We start from the raw sequence: 20,967 nt of genomic DNA, 5'->3' as shown, positions 1-20,967 counted from the left end.
TGGCTGCCTTCACAGCTGTCATCCATCTTGCTCCAGCAAACACACAGCAGTATTCGCCACCTTCCCACTCCTGGTCTCTCACGGAGTTTAACCTTCATGGCTGTCTTGTTCCTAATACGTGTCATTTACTTCGGACCTATTTAGCAAGACACAAGTTTTCTTCTTGTTTTATTTGGGATTTTTGTCCCTCCTCAACAATTTGCTTCGTTCTCTTCCTTTCTCATTTTCCCAAAGATCTCATTCCCCGTGTTTACGGAGATGGCTTTGCTAAATGTCTTTTGGACTCCCTGTGCCTCTGTGGTTTTCTTTGAATCACAAAGTGCCTGATTAGGAAGGCTAACCATGCCCATTAAACTTTAGGGAGGATCGCCTCTTCTCATGAGAGCACCTTAAAATAACAGAATGAGCATCTGTGTTAGGGTCTCAGCATTCTGGTTGGAATGCCGGCTCCACCAGTAACTGCTTCTTAATCTTGCTGAGCTCCAGGATTCTCACACAGAAAACAGGAACAATGATAAATTCCGGGGAGAAATGAGATCAGTGTTATAAAGCAGAGTGCCTGGAACATGTAGGTAGAATAACATGAAAAATCAGTTTGCTTCATCAAGAATGTGGCAAAAAAAAACCCAGATCTATCCATCAACATAACAGTATTGATAATAACATCTGTTGAGTGTGTACTGAGTGTCAGTGTTCTAAGCACTTCACATAGATTAACTCAATTTATCTTCATAACAACCCTATAAGTAGATACATCCTATAGGTCCATTTTATAGATGAGGAAACGAGACACAGAGCAAGTGTAATAACTTACCCAAGGTTACATAGCTGGTATGTGACTGAGTCCGGATGCAAAAAGCTGTCTGAGTTAAGAGCCATCACTCTTAGTCACTCTGCTATTTTCCTTCATCCACTCTCCGGCCAGAGGTGGCTCTCGACTTGGCAAGCCTCCCAGCAAACATTGGCAAGCTGCCACTTTTGTCTTTTTACATCACTGGATTCAAGTGCTCTGCCATTGTTAGAACATTCATCCCCATCACAGGCACGTTGGCAACCATTAGAAGCCTATTATCAAATTCTTATTAATTCATTATGGGATTTTTAAAAACTATATTGCTTAAATTAACCACATCAACCCTTACTCCTTCAGTCTCTGAGCTCTGTCTGCTGGCTGAAATAATAAGCCATGTGATCAGGACAATGAACACTACTACTTATGGTGTGGAATTTCTCCCAGTCTGAAGGATCAATATCATTCAGTCATGCCCAGTCTTGAGTTAATGCAATTAAGTCATGCTTTGCATGTTTTAAGCTTTCACATAGATTCTACTGGGGGTTATTTGTTCTCAGTAAATATTTTTCAATATCCAAATTCACAAGTCCTATAGATAAAGTTCTCTGAAACAGAGTACCTCGCCCGTATTAATCAAGATTCTTTGGTCGCAAGTGACAGAAACTCAGCAAGAACTAACTTAGGCCAAAGCAGAGGAGGGAAAGACTGACCATACCAAAAGTTGGTGAGGATGTGGAGCAACTGGAACCCTCATCAATAAATGGTACACCATTACTGAAAGCAGGAAAGCTTCTGGCAGTTTCTCTAAAAGTTAAGCATATACTTATGATACAAGCTCATTTTTCCACTTCTGAGTATTTACCCAAGAGAAGTATAAGCGTATGTCCAAAGACTTGAACTCAAATATTCATAGCATGATCACTCATAATAGTCAAAAACTGAAAAGAAAATGTCCATCAACAGATAAATGGATAAACAATGGAATATTTACTCAGCAAGAAAAAAAGAATGAACTATTAATACATGCAACTCCATGAAAGGATCCCCAAATAATCATGCTGAGTGAAAGAATCTAGACCAAAAAAAAAGAGTACATACTGTATGACTGCATTTACATAAAATTCTAGAAAATATACACTAACCTATAGTGACATGAGCAGATCAGTGGTTGCCTGAGGTTGGGGGTAAAGGGAAGGATTACAAAGATGCTTGAGGAAACTTTGGAGTGTGATGGATATGTTCATTATCTTGATTGCGGTGATGACTTGATGGGTGTATATATATGTATCCATTCACCAAATAGTACAATTAAAATATGTACAGGTTATTATATGTAAATTAAAGCTGGGGGGAAAAACAATGCAGATCACAGAACCATACACTTTATTTCAAAGAGCAGGCAAAATCAGTGATAAGTAGAACCAGAGATTCTAAAACCAACATACTTTCTCAACTCTCCTCTCACATCTGGGTGTCCCTACAAGCTGGCTTCCAACTTACTGCACACAATGGATGGCAGCTTTGCGATAACCTAGAGCCCAGTTATCAAAGAAGAAAAATGTCTTCCCTTTCCCAGCTCTAATTTGAAAAAGGCCAAAGAAAGACTCTGAATGGTCAGCTCTTGTCATGTGCTCATCCCTCAGACCAATCACTGGGGCCAGCGGAAGGAGAGAGATGGTTGGCCCAGTTTGAGACATCACTCACCCCTGGAGTCAGGAGTTGGGTCTGTTTCCAGAAGGGATCAAGGCTTGAGCACAGCCAAGAAAAGGAATCATTGAGAGTCAAGAAGATATTCCAACTTTTGTTTATTCCATCCTCATTAAAAGGGCTAAAATATATGTATTTAAATTTATGCATTTTCTTTTTTGAGGAAGGTTAGCCCTGAGTTAACATCTGCTGCTGATCTTCCTCTTTTTTGCTGAGGAAGACTGGCCCTGAGCTAACATCCATGCCCATCTTCCTCTACTTTATATGTGGGATGTCTACCACAGTATGGCTTGACAAGCAGTCCATAGATCCACACCTGGGATCTGAACTGGCGAACCCCAGGACACTGAAGCGGAGTGTATGAACTTAACCGTTGCGCCACCGGAGCAGCCACAAATTTATGCAATTTTTTGTTGTTTCATTTGTACAAACTTTTATAAGTGAAACAGAAATGTCTTTACCTGCAATTACTGAGTGGTCCAAATTTTTCTTTCGGGCTGGATGTTCTCATATTATCACTCAGGAATGATTTGGAGAGGTTCTTTCCCATCCCTAAGTTAAAGATGACAAATCAATAGCACATGTGTCTTCACTCCCTCCCCACTAAGCCCAAGGTAGACATCACTAATAAATCTTCCCCACTGAACCTGGACATGGTCTCAGAGTCGCTCTCAGGCAAGTCCCTCAGGCATTCCTTACCAATAAACCCGGTTAACATCTTTTTCACAAGTCTCTTCTTAGTTTGCCTTCAGTTGGAGCTGCCTTGGATTACATTCCTCTTTGGAGAACCTTCCTCCTTCCTCAGGACCCCATCCCATTTCTTGCAGACCCACAGTCATTCTTCAATCCCCTGTCTATTCAAGAATCCCAACACATGGTCCCTCCTAGCTATCACCACTTATTAGCTGTGTGACTTTGACCAAGTTACATAATGGTAAACATTAAACAACATTCTTATGCTGGATCGCTCCTGGTCCTCCATTTTGCCCCAATCAAAACTTGTCTATCCTGTGTACCCCCTCTATGCTACTGACTATTGAATTTATCAAATACTTGAACTGATCTAAGTTTAAAACTAATAGTTATTCCATATTCTAAACCTCCTTGGTAACATTTTTATTTTAAATAGATCTTAGACATCTTCAATTATAAAGAGTCGCTAGGTTGGGCATCGTGGGTACTCACAGAGGGGGAAATCCTTGTGAAAGCTAAAGATTTGAGTTACCCCAAAACCACACTTCCTAGATGGCCATCTACTCCATCCATTCTGGAATGTATTTTATTGGCAGTGATTATATTCATTTTCTATTGGTGGGGAACAAATTACCACAAACTTAGCAGCTAAAGGATATACAATTATTATCTCCCAGTTTCTGTGTGTCAGGCATTCAGGAACAGCTTAACTGGGTCTTCAGCTGCAGATCTCGCAAGGCTCCATTCAGGTTCTTGGGTGGGCTGTGTTCTCATCTTGAATGTTGGCTGGAGAAGGATCTGCTTCCAAGCTCATTTTGGTTGTTGGCAGAATTCATTTTCTTGTTGCTGTATGACTGAAGGCCCTGTTTCTCACTAGCTATAGAGGCTGCCCCCAATCCTAGAGACCTGGTCACAGTTCTCTGACACATGGCTCCCTCCATAGATAGTTCATAACATGGCTGTTGGCTTCTTCAAGGCCAACAGGAAAGTCTCTCTCTAGTTATATAATGTTATACATAGCGTTATCTAGTCTTATATAATAAAATGCAATCATGTGAGTGACATCCCATCACCTCTGCCATATTCTGTTTGTTAGAAGCCAGTCACAGATCCTAACGCCACTCAAGGGAGGGGATTACACCAAGGTGTAACAGCAGGGAGTGGAGGTCATGGAGGCTATCTTAGAATTCTGTCCACTACAGCAAAGAATGGAAATGAAGAAGTAGGGAAGACCTCAAGCCTTCCATATTTTCTCTCTCAATCCATTCAACTCTTCCTCTATTTTTCCCTCCCTCTCTACTCCATTCCAGTCTTTCCACATGGCTAACTGCCACAAATCTCTCTATTAATTCTCTCTCTATGAGACTTCCTCTACATGCCCACTGCTAATTCCCCTTGGGATCCATAGGTTACCTACCAATGTAAGGAGGGTATCATAGTTTCCTATGGCTTCCACACAAAAATTACCACAAACTTGGGGGCTTAAAATAACACATGTTTACCCTCGTATAGTTCCAGAGGTCAGAAGTCTCAAATCAGTTTCACTGGAGTGAAATCAAAATGTGAAAGAGACATGCTCCCTCCAGAGCAGCTACAGAGTGGAGAATCCACTGTCGCCTTTTCCAGCTTCTGGAGCTGCATTCCTTGGCTCACGGCCTCTTCCATCTTCAAAGCCAGCAGCTTAGCATCTTCAAATCTCTCTCAGGTGAGGTTGTCATATCGCCTTCTCTGTAGTAAAATCACCCTCTGCCTTCTGCCTCCCTCTTATAAGGATACCGGTGATAGCATTTAGGGCACACTCAGGTTATCCAGAATTATCTCCCTATTTCGAAATTCTTAACTATACCTGCACATTTCTTTTGCCATACAAGATGACATTCACCAGTTCCAGGGATTCAGACCTGGATATCTTGGGGGGTCATTATTCATCCCACAACAGAGGATTTATAAACCTTTCTCTGAACCTCTGAAGAAGGAAGAGCAACTGTGAATTGCATGGACTTGCTGTTAAACAGCTGTAGTGCGGACAAGAGAAAGCCTGCTATTTCATCATCCCCAATTTAAAAGTTCTCCTGGCCCAGTTCCCATAGAATAGATGGATCTGTGCTTTGAGAGCTCCACAGAATGCCAGGGACAGAATCAGAAAATTCTAGAGCTGAAAGAACTTTTGGAGATCATCTAGCCCCACCCTTCTACCTTAGAAACGAGAAAACTGAGGCTCAGAGAGGAAAAGCAGGTTACTTAAGGTCAAATGCATGGTTTAGGGAGGACTTGAGGAAAGAACCCAATCCCAGACTGTCTTCGGGACACCACACTGCCTCCCTGCTGCAATGTATGGGAGATATTTGAGGTGGCTACCCCTAATAGACTGGGCGCTCCATGGGGCATAAATGAGGTTGATGTTACAGTTTTAACTTACAGCAAACATTTTCTGTCAAGGTTCAGAATAAATATTTTAGAATTTGTTGGCCACAGAGTCTCATCACAACCACTCAACCCTGCTGCTGTCACACAAAAGCAGTCATAAACAATATGTAAGTCAACGGGTGTGGCTATGGCCCAATAAAGCATCATTAACAAGAATAGGGAGTGGGCTACATTTGGACTATGGACCACAGTTTGCTGACCCCTGGGATAGATAACAACCAACGCTAATAAGGGATCACCATATGCTAAGAACTTGATTCGGAATATCTCATTTAATCCTCACCACAACCTCCTCCATGGCACATATTAATATCCCTATTCTACTGATGAGGAAACCGAGCCTCAGAAAAGTGGTAACTTGCCAAAGGACACATCATAAATGGCAGAGCTGGGATGAGAATCCAGACTCCCTCAGTTCAGTTTCTCTGATGCTTACCTCTAGGCTGGTGGTCCTCAACCCTGGCTGCAATTAGAATCACTCGAGGAGCCTGTAAATAATATCGATGACAGTACCCCACCTCGGACCATTTAAGTCAGTTTCTCTGGGGGTATGCCCGGAGCATCCATATATTTTGTAATTACTCCTACAATTCTAAAATGTAGCCAAGGTTGAAGACCGGTTTTCTGAGCTGTAATGTTTAATTGTGGGTTTAACACACAAAAAAAAAAAAGATGAGGAGGATGAAGATGAGAATGACAGGGAAGGAAGAAAGGAAGGAAGAGGAATTGAGGTCAAGACACCAGAGGCATAGAAGAATACCTTGTTTTTTAAAAAACTCAATGTTCAAAAGCCTCAAAATTTACAGAACCGGTAAAACAGGGAAGATGGGAAATTTGCATTATAAAAGGAATTTTCACTTGTGTGTAAGGATACACTACAGGGCTCTCTTAACAGATATCTCCTTTTGGATGATCAAGCACATATCCTGACACCAGTCTGGGAGGTGGGGGGCAGAGGTTTTAAACATTAAAATGTTTGGTACCACCGCTAGTTGATGATCAGAAGAAATGAAAATCAAGAACATCTCAAATTACAGCGTGGAAATGAGAAAGCGTGACTTAATCACCCAGATTTGGGACGCAGCTCTCCTCAACATTGCTAGCTGCACCTGTATGCTCGTGACTGTTAAGAAATTAGCATCAGAGTAAAAGGAGAGTGGAATTAACACCTGCCCAAGGGCCTCTGACATCTACCTGTAAGCCTTGAATCTTCACCCTCTACGTAAGAAGAAATTTTCCCTCAAACACCCCCAGAATGGAAATAATTGCTCCCCAGTCCATCCTGGTTCTTGATGAGACATGGAGTAAGGATGGGAAATATGAAAATGCTGCCATTTCAAGTCACTAAACCTAAATGGATTGGACATGTCTCCTGTTAAGGATGAATTAATGCCTTAGGCCATTAAAATTCTTGTCATTTTGTCAAGCCTTCTATGACTTTTGATTTCACATTTAAGCAGGAAGGTGGGGAGCAGGAGACGAATGTGAGGCCAGGAATGGCCATAGATGAAGCAATACCCATGTTCTTCTTAGGATTGCAAGATTTACCAAACAAAATTATAGGATGCCCAGTGAAATTTGAATTTCAGACAAACAATGAATAATTTTTTAGTGTAAGTATATTCCAAATGTTGCATGAGACATACTTATATTTTTAAAAATATTCATTATCTATCTAAAATTCAAATTTAATTGGATATCTTATGTCTTATCTGGCATCTTGTATCTTAATCCTTCTCCAACTCACACCTAATTAATTCCCTGGCCCCAGAATAAAGAAAAGCACATTTTGAGTTTGTGTTCATTTGATTGCAGTGACTACATTGCTGTGGAGAAAGTCAGTTGTGGTTCATTAGCATTATGTCATAAGAAAAAATGGATTTCCCCAAATCCCGCGTGTTAAGGATAATGATAGCTAACGTGCTTCCTTTGTGTCCATGAATAAGGGTCAGAAGTAGGATGTGAATTTCAATAACCTTACCCCAATGCAGCAAAAAATTCTCTTTATAGGGTAGCTATAGGTATTCCTAGAATGTTCTAACACTTTGTTTTCACAACTTTCTTCTATACGTCTTATTCTTGCATGGCTCCATACCATCAAACGCAGATAGCCCTTTGGGCCAAATCTCAGTTAACATAATCCCCTTAGAGGAAATGGGTGTTGAGAAAAATTGGGCCTCTCAGGTAGGCACTCTCCTCTCTCATTCTCAGAAGAGGCTCGCCTGGCTTGGTGTTGCAGCCAGGTTCCTCTCCATGACTCTGGAAGAGGGAAAGTCCTCATGCAACTTGGCATGGCTCACATAAATCCCAAGTGTGTCCCAGCATTCCAGCTGCAATGTGGGGATAATAGTGTGGTGGACTAAAGAATCCAGAACATACAATGTGCTTAGAAGAGTGCCTGGCATACAGTGGGTGCTCAATAAATGCTGGTCTTTAAGCATGTGATCAGGGTTGGGGAACTTAAACAATGAGGTCTACATTTCCTCTCCCACAAAGCTGCCACCCTGAATGCCCATGCCAAGTGGCACCATTTGTCCAAAGACTTGAGCAGAGGAACCAGACTCTCCCTTTATTCTCTGCCCAAAGTAGGAAGAGATGAGCCTGTCCATAACTCTGCCATGTTCCAGGATCCTTGCTGAGGCCTCTATGATTCATTTTAGAGACAAACAGACACCAATGGATACTAACCAAAAATGTCAACTTTGTGTAGAAGAAAATCTGAAGGAAAAAAATCTCACAAGGCAGTATTTTTCTCTGTAGTGCATGAGTTGCTGACCATCTCATCTTGCTAAAAACAAAGAGCTCTTTCTGAAAGTGACCATTTCTTTGATCAAGAATGAGAAATATTTCTTGCAATAGATATTTATCCTTTGGAGCAGCCCGGCATCCACACCATCCCTCCTACTTGATTAATTAATTTACGCAACTTACATTTATTAAGTGCCTGCCATGTGTCAGGCACTATTCTAGGGACTGTGGATTTAGGCATGAACCAAGAAGACCAAAATCCCTGCTCTCATGGCACTCTGATTCTAGTGGAGGAATGTAGACCATAAACACTATAGATAAGTAAATTATATGTTGGATGATACAAGAGCGATGGGAGAAAATTAAGAGGGAAGAAAGACAGGGCGTGCCTGGAGGGAAGAGAATGGGTGAGTAATGGAAAAGGCTGGATTTTCAAAGACTCCTCTACAGAGGCAGAAGGGATGGGGTCTTGTCCCTGACACCTGGAAGCTAGGTAGCTAGCTGTGACTGAAGCTCAGCCGGGAGATGCCTCTCTCCAGGACTTGGAATATGAACAGAGAGTGCAAAGACAGCAATCTTCAGAGACACTTATGTGTCTGAGGCTGGTTTATAGAGCAGTTGCAGAATGGCAAGTCTCCAGGGGCGACCACACCAGCAGGGACACTCCAGGCTGGCTGGTCCTGAGGACAAGTCCTGGCCAGGTTTTGCCTCCCTTACTTCCTACTTATTTTCCAAACCATAGATCCTTTTCTATTTAATTTCACTAGCATCCGTTCTGTTGTTTTGTTTGCAACCAGAAACTCAGACCAGTACACTTCTGCTGGGGAAAAAATCATCTAGATGATATGCATTGGAGTCTTATAGGGATATTCTGTACTCACACCTCCAGACCCATGATAAAACAGCCCAAAGAAACATTATCAACCCACATCAGTTTTTTTTTTTCTCCAGGAGACTTCTCTTAGGAGGTGACACAGAAAATGAAACAACTGTCATCAATTATTATTTGTTCTAGGCAAGGGGTGAAGGAGAGAAAGGAAATTTATATCCCTGACTGCAACAGTTTGGGCACAAAGAAACAGAAACCAGGCAGAGAACCAGGGGAACAGCTTGAATATTTTAAGCAGCTCCTCCCTCAGTAATGGATTATCTTATACAGACTGACCATATAATGGTTTCCTAGAGTTTTTTCCTGTTGAAGAACCAAGATTATGCACTTCCCCCTCTGCCAAAGACACAAAGGAGGGAGGATATCAAAATGCGACATATGCAGTGGGGAAGAGAGTCAATTTCCTTCCCATCAAGGGACCTCTCAGCAGGTAAATATTGATTACATTTTTCGGGTGCCTCAAGCCATTATTTCTGATACCACTGCCTGCTGCCAGATATGAATTTTCCCCCCTCATCTCCATGGGAGTATCAGATAGAGTGAGGAGGAAATTTTCCCTAAAGAAGCCTGGCAGAAAGGCACCTTCTAATTATGAGCATTTAATTCACATCCCCAGGACCGGTGTCCTTAGAAAATGACGGCAAGTGTCCAGCCTGGAGATAATGCTTCACCTGATGCCACTTGCGGTTTGGGAAAACAAAGTGCCAACCCTGACCCAGAAGGGAGGATAAAAGCCAAAATCTGGTGGACTGTTGGAAAGCATGCCAGAGTCCTGATATTGTGGGTTCTCATATAAATTACTGATGCAGCCTCAGGGACCCATTGGATAGCAGAGGTGTGAGAGGTGAGAAGATGGCAGGAGTGTTATCCTGGAATTGGCAAGGGCCGATGATTAATCCTTCAGCCTCGTGTATGGTGTCAACACCGTTGCTGGCATGCTGGCGGGTACACACTGTCAAATCCTGCCTTAAGCAGAAATGCATTGCAGCCAAGATTTACGCATACTGCCCACGGAGGTCCCTTCCTGACACCAGCTCTGTAGTCATGAGAGGAAGAAAGGAATGAATGTTGAGAGTCTTGGCCCCATGCTTATCACTAAAACCTCCAGCTACAGAGCCCAAGTGCCTGTCAAGCTCCAAGGGACCACAGTAAAACTGCACAGAAGCAGGAATCTGATGGAAGGCGCATCTTTGCCTTTGGCTCGGCAACCCTAGAAGCAGATCCTGAGACAATGGCTTAAGCGTAAGTTATTTATTTGGGAAAGTGGTCTCGGGAAACACCCCATCAGGGTAGCAGGGAAGCAAGACAGGAATGGGAAGGCAGTCAATACAGATGGTGTTATCAAAAAGACAATTGCCCAGGGCAACTGGAGCAGAGTCCCGTTGGGAGCTCCAGTCCCACTGGGAGAGCGCTGTGGAGCACAATGCCTCACAATTATTCCACAACCCGGGACTTCCAGGAAGTGGTATTTATCCACTAGCTCTCCATCTGCCGTTGGGTGGCTTCTGGGGACGTTAACTGCTTGGTGCTTCCAAGTTGAAACAAGAGCATGTTGGTGGAGTACTGAGAGCGTGTACTATAGCCCCCATCAGTGTATTTGGGGAATCCTTTGTCAAAGTTCTCTATGCATATGTTGACCCACAAATAGTGGTTTAGTATGGCCAAAAGAACCTTAATTTGCACTGTGGAAAAAGAGAGGACCTAGGGCAGCTACCTAAATGTTCTAGCCCAGTCTTTTCATCTGTGAAAAGGGAAAGCAATGCCCTCCCTACACATTTCATAGGGTTACCATGAATGTGGTTACGCCACCGCACCTCCAGCCTTGCTGAAACTACTTAGTGACTTCCAATATCTCTTAATAGTAAAACCAAAAGCCTTTGTGTGGTCCATAAGGCCCTGTATGGTCTCATTCTCTTTCCATCCTCATTCCCTCTCCCATTGTCCACTCCTTGAACCTCCTCTCCTGTTTCTCCTGTGATAGTTAATGTTATGTGTCAATTTGACTGGGCCACCAGATGTGCAAATATTTGGTCAAATGTTATTCTGGGTGTGTCTGTGAAGAAGTTTTTAGATGAGATTAATTTTTGAATCAGTAGACTGAGTAAAGCAGATTGCCTTCTCTAGTGTGGGTGGGCCTCATCTAATCAGTTAAAGGCCTGAATAGAACCGAAAGGCTGATCCTCTCTCAAGGAAGAGTGAACTCCTCCTGCCTCACTGCCTTGAGCTGGGGATTTTTCCTACCTTTGGACTCAAACGGAAACATTGGCTCTTCCTGGGTCTCCAGCCTGCTGGCTGCAATCTTGGGACTTGCCAGCCTCCTTATTCATATGAGCCAATTCCTATAACTAAAGAACCCTGAATAAAATAGCCTCCCTTATTCTTTGTGCTCAATCTGCCTCTTTGAGGGTCCCTTATTCCCTCCTGCCAAGTGTTCTTTGCACATGTGTGTTCCTCTGCCAGGAATGTTTGCCATGACCACCGCCACCATTATCACCATCCCTCTCCCTTGCCTTAACTCATCTCCATCCTAGATTTCTCAGTGCAAACATTCCACCTTCAGAGAAGCCTTACTAGATGGTGTAATTCTGCGGTTAGAATTGCCATATTCTCTATAGACATCAGTACAATCTTCTCAGAGGACAGAGTAGAGAATGCATCAGAAGCCTGAGAAATGGGGACACTCTTTGACCCAACACTCTGCAGCTAAGAATTTGTTCTAAGCAAATGCTTCAGATTCACGCAAAAAGATCAAGGGTATATATTTTAGAATAGTTATATAGGGAAGGTAGAGTGAGGGAGGGAAGGAGGGAGGAAAAGTGAAAGAGACAAAGAAAGAAAAGAAACAAACTAAATATCCAACACTAGGTGATCGGTTAAACATGTTGTATGTCCATCAAATGGAATACGATTCAGCCATTAAAAATGATGATACATAGGTATAATTATTGACATGATAATGGGTTCATGACATATCACTAATTTGAAACACAGGTCACAGAATAGTATGTTCAGTATAATTATGTTCTGAAGGTATGTTCAGTGGGATCTCAAATGTATTGTGTGTGTGAGAGAGAGAGGGAGAGAGAGAGGGAGGTGGGGGTGTAGAATGTGTCTGCATGTAGGACCACAAAATGTTTGGAAATATTTAAAACTAGTTTCCTCTCCTCTCCTCCTCTTCCTCCTTTGCTTCGGTATCATCTAAGTTTTCTATAACAAACTTAACAAAAGGTCTCAATTCTGGGGAAAAAATAATAATTTTGACATACCTAACCATCCAAACAAATTGCCCTTTTAACACTCTGCATTTTTCCCTTGATTGAGGGAAAGAAAAAAGCATAACTGGGATTCACAGGGAAGCAGAGCTGCCTGAGTCAGGGGACACTGGGCAACTGGTTCTGTCTCTCCCAATTTTCTCCTCCTTGACTTCTATCTTTGCCTGGATGACCCCTCTCACATCCTCCTTTCCTTTCCCCACACACAATTCCATGCAACTCCAAGTTCCAGTCCAATCAAACCCAAAAGGAAACCCAGAACATCAAACCCAAAACTAAGAGGTTCTCCATCCTTCACACTCATTGATAACCCTTCAAGGTTACAATTTGCTGAAGGCATCTTAGTCCCGTTTCATCTGCTGCCCTGTCAGAGCTGTCCTGAGGAATTACAATCTTTAAAAAACAGAGCTCAGAATGGTCAGGACCAAAAGGAAATAAGCACATGTTTGTGCGAGCTGAAAAAATATCCTATATGGAACAGAGTCAAAATAAATCAATAAAAGCAGTTTCAGACATGCACCACTGAGAGAAACTGTTAATTACTGGTATTACCATCGATATCTATTCATTTGAGACTTTTGTTCAGCAAAGGAAATTGTCTGGCCCTGTTACATAACCAAAATCAAGAGAATTTACAAAGAAAGAAAAAAAACCATTCTCAGCTCCAACTCAGACAAAAGGATTGAAGGAAAATGAGACAAGTGATATTTTCTGAGGATTTACTGAAACAAATCAGCTCAGAGAAGAAGATGAACCTGCCTAGGTTCATCCCAATATCACCCATCCTGACATAGTTGTTTGCTCTGTATATAAATGTCAAGTTTGAAAGAGCCCCGATACAGACCCTTTTAAGAGACTTCTCCACAATCAAAAGGTTTCCTCCTTGTCAAAAGGGATTTCTGCTCTTAGTTGAGTCCTTTGAAAATACATGTAACAAAACCACAGAGGTTAATGGTTAAGCTTAAAGAGTGAGGATTCTGTAGTCCCAAAGACCTGAGTTCGAGGTCCATTTCTGCTCCATCACAGCTCAGAGATACTTGGCAGTTTATGAAGGTTTCTGAGCATCTTTCCTCATATGTTAAATGAATATAATAATAATCCGTACCTCATAGAGATGTGTAAGTCGAAATCTGTGTGAGGCATTCTATACATCAATGGCTAACTAGGGGAGAGAAACCACTTGAGTATTTCAAACAGGATTTTATACAGGGAATTAGCTGTATGGGTGATGAAGGATCAAGGTGCTAAATGGGACAATGAAAAAGTCCTACTTTAATGTAATACTTTTAAAAGTCTGAACTGATGCAGGAAAAAAAATCCATGATGAAGAAAACATCAAAATCTTAAAGACAGGATAGGACCCCACACTTGTATAACTCAGCCTCCCTTTTCTTTTTATAATCCTGGCCCTGCCAGGGATGAATAAACAGCAGGAATCTACTACAACCCCTAGGACAAGGGACAAAGGGAAGAGGGGTGTTACTGGAGCCCAGAACAAAAGCTGGGGCTATCCCACAGGATCTAGAATCATACAGGAGACAAAGCTGCTGCAGAGATGCCACAGGAGACAAAGAGAGGAAGAAATACCTTGGCTTATCCCTTCCTCCCGCCTTCCAGTCTCCCATCAGTGCCTCCCATTGGCCAAACTCAGCTGTCATTCTGCTGATATGGGAGCCTGGAAGCCATGGTCTACAAGAAGAAGGCAAGGGATGGATCTGAGGCCAAATAGGCCCAAGATGGCCCAGGCACTTCACTCAGTTCCTCTCCCACCTAAAGGCTCAGAAATGTGAGAACGATGTCTGCCTGAGCCTGACTACTAGAGGAAAATGGCCTTATGTATTTGAGACTACCACCAAGATGATGACGGATGGTGATGCTGGGCAATGGATTCCAAAGGAAGCAAGATTTTGTTCCACCTATGTCATCTCCTACGTCATTCTCCACATAATGGGGGTGGGGGTGCTGCATGTACATCTCCAGGCATAATGGGTAGTGACAAGGACAAGAATATATGACCACTCCCAGTCTTTCAGGGTTCATGAAGTTACCTCAGAACTGCCCAAAATGGAGATCCTTTTAGAACTATAGGAAACTGCAGAGACATATGCGTGAAGAGAAGATGTGCCGAGAGGATGCAGACTTCTTGGATGCTTGTTCTCAGGACCCTCAGTTATCAGAAAGGTGGTGAGGGGCAGGAAGTTGGAGAGAAGGGAATTATCCAGCTAGAGCAGAATTTCCCATCTGGCAGTTGCCACAGGATCAGGGAACCAGGGTGGGATACAAGTGGGGAGGAGAAAAAGTAAAATTGGAAATGGGTGCAACGTGGAGAGCACTGGTCAGGAATGTGCGGATGGAGGTCAGACAGGTTTGAATCTTGGTTCTGCCCTCAGCTAGAATGTGTGACCTTGGGCAAGCGGCTGAACCTCCCTCAGCCATGGTGCATCAGCAGAATGAGGGTAATCACGGAACCTGGCTCAAAGGGCGGTTGTGCGAATTGAACAAAATTACGTACGTGAAGAACTTAGAGATCCTGGCTCAGACCAAATACTCCATAACTGGCAACTGATACTAGCTTTATTATTGTTGTTGTTGTTGTTAGAATTGAAGACAAAGATGAAGGTTTATACTACAGGAGGTATTACAATAGTTTAGTGGCCTCAGGGATATGCAGGATAGTGTATTCAGTGATTTTTGAACTCATGGCCCAAGTTCAGTGGTATAGTGGGTTTCATCAATAAGGAAAGATTTCAGTTTCCCTCAGGTGGTATCACTCAGACAAAGACACAGACATAGACATAGATATGGATGTGGACATGGATGGAGGAGTAGATGCAGACATAGGTATAGATGTAGGTGTAGGTGTAGAGATAGGTGTAGATGTACATGTAGGTGTAGATGTAGATGTAAGTAGAGGTGTAGATGTAAGTGTAGATATACGTGTAGATGTAGGTATAGGTGTAGGTGTAGACGTAGATGTAGATATAGGTACAGGCGTAGGTGTAGATGTAGATATAGGTGTAGGTGTAGATGTAGGTGTAAGTAGAGGTGTAGATGTAGGTGTAGATATAGGTGTACGTGTAGACGTAGGTGTAGGTGTAGATGTAGATATAGGTACAGGTGTAGGCGTAGATGTAGATATAGGTGTAGGTGTAGATGTAGGTGTAAGTAGAGGTGTAGATGTAGGTGTAGATATAGGTGTACGTGTAGACGTAGGTGTAGGTGTAGATGTAGATATAGGTACAGGCGTAGGTGTAGATGTAGATATAGGTGTAGGTGTAGATGTAGGTGTAAGTAGAGGTGTAGATGTAGGTGTAGATATAGGTGTACGTGTAGACGTAGGTGTAGGTGTAGATGTAGATATAGGTACAGGCGTAGGCGTAGATGTAGATATAGGTGTAGGTGTAGATGTAGGTGTAAGTAGAGGTGTAGATGTAGGTGTAGATATAGGTGTACGTGTAGACATAGGTGTAGGTGTAGATGTAGATATAGGTACAGGCGTAGGTGTAGATGTAAGCGTAGGTATAGATGTAAGCGTAGGTGTAGACGTAAATGTAGGTGTACATGTAGGTGTAGGCAGATATACATATGGCTACACTTGACATAAAGTGCATACTTTAAAGAATCACACCAAATGCTAAACAAAACTAGATCTAGAGTACAGTTACGTGTACCTCTCATGCACAATTATGACCAACTCTCACTTCAGATTAAGTGTTCCCTGAGCAAACACTATGTCCTGGGCACAGGAGTACGCACTAGAGGGGAGGGATAGAAATAAGAACAAGACACAGTTGCTACCTCCAAAAGCCCCCTATTCTATGGGGGAAACAGACATGTGCAAAAATAAAAATATTTCTCCAGAAGGCAAGGAATGACTAAGTTCAACTTCGAAGTCTTCCTGGAGAAAGCAGCATTGAGCTCGTGTTGTTCCACAAGCTCGTGAGATGAGAACGATGGAGGCTGGGATCCAGAGTACCCTGCCTTTCCTTTTGTGGGCACAGGGGAGCTGCCTGGCCCTGGAATTATTTCCCTTCCATTTGTGTTAAGAGTATTATCAGATTTTTTCTCTCATCAGGAGGTGGGTACCTCCAAAGCTGTCACTAAATAATATTTTCAAGGTTTATCCACAGTATAGCTTGCATCAGTACCTCATTCCTTTTTATGGTTGAACAACATTCTACCATATGGAGTTTTTACCCATTTTGTTTTTCCATTCATCAGTTAATGGACATTTGAGTTTTTCCCCCTTTTGGCTGTTATGAGCAATGCTGCTATGAACATTCTTGTATAAGTTTTTCTTTGAACATCTGTTTAATTCTTTTTGGCATTTACCTTGGAATGAAAGTGATGGGGTCATGTTGTCATCCTATGTTTAACTGTTTGAGGAACCACTTAATACATTCTTAACAACCAGAGGAACAGAGTTTCTCCTTCCAGAAGGATCCAGAAAAGTCACTGGGATCAAGTCTCATTGGCCCATCTTGGATCACATGGCCATCCCTGAACAGATCATTGTGGGCAGGAAAATGGATACCATGATCGATGAAGATGTGTCTCCTTCTGCAGTAAGGAAAGCTCTCTACCCAAAGCACATGGACCGAAGATGGGGAATAGGTGGTTTTTTCAAAGGAAAATTAAAGTGGTGTTAACGGAAAAGGAGGGAAAAGATACTGGAAGGCAAAAACAAGAAGTGTCCACCTTACCAAAGAAGCAATGGAATAACTTCTTTTGATTGTACTGTGGGAATATGTGATGAACACTTTTTGAGCACTTAATATATGTCAGGTACTAGTCTAAGTGTTTTGATTTTGTTTTTGTTTTTTTGAGGAAGATTAGCCCTGAGTTAACATCTGCCGCCAATCCTCTTCTCTTATTTTTGCTGAGGAAGACTGGCCCTGAGCTAACATCCGTGCCCATCTTCCTCTACTTTGTATGTGGGACGCCTGCCACATAGTTTGACAAGCAGTGCGTAGGTCCACACCTGGGATCGGAGCCAGCGATTCCCAGGCCACCAAAGTGGAACATGCAAACTTAACCGTTGCACCACCAGGCCGGCCCCTATTCTAAGTGTTTTTGAAAAAAGTGTTAGTATCCCCATTGCACAGATGAGAAAAATGAGGCTTAGACAGGTTAAGTACCTGGCCCAAGGTCACACTGTTAGAAAGTGGTTGAGCTGGGACTTGAACCTAAATCTCTCCAGCACCAAAGCTCCTATCCTTCCCTGTATACCATGCTGGCGCTTACTGAGTAGAAGGCATCAGGCATGAAAAAATCTGGATGACCACTTGGTGGGTGTCTTAATTGTCACCATGCTGGGTACCAAATCTGCACATTCATGTGCACAGATATACTCACACACATTTCCCAATGGCATGAAGTGAATGGACATAACCCTCTATCTCCCATCACACAGGACACACAGCCAAAGTAGAATGTATTCTTCTTTTTCCTCATTAAAATTAAAGACTATGTCCCTTATTAGCCAATGGATCTCTAAAAATGGTCAGAACTCCAGAATTCCACTTGAGAACCCTCTCCACTGCACAATGGAAACTGTGGTCTCTTCAAAGAATGTGGAAATTAGATGTCATTATCATAGCTCCCCAGGTCCAGCAGAAGTGGAACTTCCATTGTTAACCTGTAATCTTTTTTTTTTTTTTTTTTTGAACATCAAAACATTTTCCCCTAAAGCATTTAATTTGATTCAACCCCAAAGGTTTGTTTTTCAGAAATGGCAGGGATCGGCTGATCTTTCTGTACTCTGGGTGAAAGCTCAGTCCTGTTGTTAACATGGTACCTTGTCTCCCTCCTCTGTCTGAGCTGGGAACCAGAAGAAACCTTTACAATGACAGTCTCCTAATAGGATTGTATTTTTTCTGCATGTTACATCTCAGGGGATCATTGTCATTTGTCTCCTGCAAATGACAGTTCAGCTTCTCCGGGCCCCCTAGTTGCTTGGGAAGAAATGTTACTCACAGCTTGTCTCCAATGATGTTTTATAATTGTAGCAGAAATCCGGTGTTAACAGATCTGTCTGGCTAAAGAGGTGCAGGAGCCCATCGGTATCCACATCAGCACCCCAATGGCTTGAAATCATATCTGGTGTTTCTTCATTCTGATGACATTTTGCATACATACATAAAAATAAGAATAAAATTTGATCACACAAAAATGTGAATTTCCAGAAAAGAAAAAATCAGCCTATTTATTCTCCACCAGACATTTTATAGCTTCTTATCTCTGTAATTTTTATGTGCTCTTTATTTTTTTCTGAAATACCCCTCTCTTTATCTCCATGTATCCAAATACATCCTTCAATTGTCTTCTGAGACCACTCTAGCTTGCAATGATTTCACCCTCCAGTAGCATTTGAATGTACCTTCCATGTGGCAATTAATCATGAGCTTCCTTGTGGTATGGCCTGTATTCTTCAACTAAACTGCTTTAACTGTTCACGTTTATTGTCAGGACTCTGCTCCTCGTTTTAACCTTACTCTGACCTAAAGGAAAATGGGTTGTTAGTGGGCAAACCAATTAATTAAGAAGGCTGGGAATTCTCTTTTCCTCCCCTGCCACTCCCTCCAACCACCACTCATTCCTCAACCACACTGTTGGATATGCTATGTATCTATGGAAGCTCCAAATAATTGCTCACATCAACTACAGACATCAAGAGCTCTTGAGGATATTGAAAATAATTCCATGAATTTTGAGGAGCCAAGCCAAGCAGAAAAGGAATGAAGGCCAATTAATAATAAAGACAGTGAATAGATGTCATTAACCTTGCGTGAGGATAACAGCTTTACCCGATAAGCCATAAAAACAAGTCTCAGGGTAGCTGTCCATGGTTCTGAAAGTTCTGCTGCCATGGGCAACTTATCACCTACATTGCTTTCACCCTTAACTCCCTAACTGCAACTACCATTGATTCTGTTCACGTGGCCTGACCCCTTATTTAGCCTGACTTCAGCTAAAATGTCTTCTGAACAATCTGTGTCCCAGATCAGCAGTCTTGACAAGCAAAGGTAGTTAAAAGAATGGACTCTAGAGTCAGACTGTTTGGGTTTGAAGCTCAGATTCACCATATGAAGGAAGCTACTTAATGTCACCTGTCAATTTTGGAAAGTACTACTAGGTACTTCATGCGGTTGTTGAGAGAATTAAATGAGAAAAAATATATAAGAGCTTAGCAGAGTTCCTGACACATAGAAAGGTCTCAGCAAATTTAGCCTTTTATTATGATGGTTGTGTCTTGGATCCTTAACCATATGTAAGGTATTGGAACAAAGGAACTGAATTGTTTCCTTCATGATACCCTCTATTGGCTACAGAGTAATAGGATGGGCAGAAGCTTTGAAGTAATGGAGACTGAGTCCAAATCCTGCTTCCACAACACACTACCTGCACGATATTAAGCGATTTACTTAACCCTTCTGAGCCTCCTTTGCCTAATTTAAAAAATGCAGTAAACGATTTCAATTTTTCAGAGTTGTAAATATTCTAGAGGATGTATATAGATGGCTGGATTAAAATATATGTGCAATAAACAGATCATCATGTTTATGGCTATGAATCTGAGAGGACTGCAAGCAGATGTTATTATTTCTGCTCATCTATCACCAACAATCTGTAAGAGTCATGAGTGTATATTGATAACAAGCAGTAAGGACTTAGTGCTTTATCTTGGGAGGCCCAGTTCTCTGAGAGGACTCTATGACATTCCTTTGTATGGTGGATCAATTATGTAAGATCTTACAGTCTTAGTCATCAACTCAATTTTCTTACAAAGAAGGGAATTTCATCTAGAGAAATTCTGATGTTACCTCTACATCATTAATATGGCTGTGTAATGTGGGTAACATAGGGTTACCAAAGTGTGATTCAAGAAAGACTATCAATGATTCTGTCTGGGAAAAAAAAAATCTTTCTAATTATGGATCAGGTACTATCATCGTATTCAATGCTCAGCTCATTGACTTCAAGTACTCCTGTTCATTAACACAGTTTTGGAGAAAATCTGGAGACTGTCAAAAATACATTTGTAGATTACAACTCCTGGAAATATTCCCGTGCATATAAATCCCTCCCGGGGTAACTTCTCTAAGAAACAGTCCTTTGGAGCCTGAAGGAATAACCATCCATTGCACTTCATAGTTCCAGCTATGTGTTAATTAGGACCTGATGGAAAAGGGTAAGAAAAACTAGGACAAAACATCCTCTCTTCATGGTAGACTATATACCAAGAGCAGAAGCTTCTGACTCAGCACATGGTGATATTTTCCCATCTAGGGCACACCCCTCCATTTATCAAGCTTGATCTAAAGGATGAACTTCAGACATGTTTTTAAAGAGATAGGCCTCAGACAGAGTTCCTGCTGGTCATTCTGCTCCCCTGAAGGATCAACCTTTCCTCTGACCTATGGGAAACATGGCACCAT

The 20,967-nt window shown here is 42.1% G+C and overlaps 1 long non-coding RNA gene across 1 annotated transcript in view; it reads right to left on the bottom strand.

The window, feature by feature from the left end:
- LOC111767558 (uncharacterized) overlaps positions 1-20,967 on the bottom strand; it is a 93,490-nt gene that overhangs the window by 59,156 nt on the left and 13,367 nt on the right. The window contains exons 2-3 of the long non-coding RNA XR_002799333.2: positions 18,506-18,644; positions 2,962-3,052 (exon numbers count right to left, since the gene is read on the bottom strand). This is a non-coding gene — a long non-coding RNA (uncharacterized lncRNA). The remainder of the gene's footprint in view (positions 1-2,961; positions 3,053-18,505; positions 18,645-20,967) is intronic.

Source organism: Equus caballus, chromosome 13 (assembly GCF_041296265.1).
Source record: "Equus caballus isolate H_3958 breed thoroughbred chromosome 13, TB-T2T, whole genome shotgun sequence".
In the NCBI taxonomy this organism is placed as follows: domain Eukaryota; kingdom Metazoa; phylum Chordata; class Mammalia; order Perissodactyla; family Equidae; genus Equus; species Equus caballus.
Note: the sequence above shows the minus strand (reverse complement) of the source record. Positions and strands in the feature narration are given on the sequence as shown.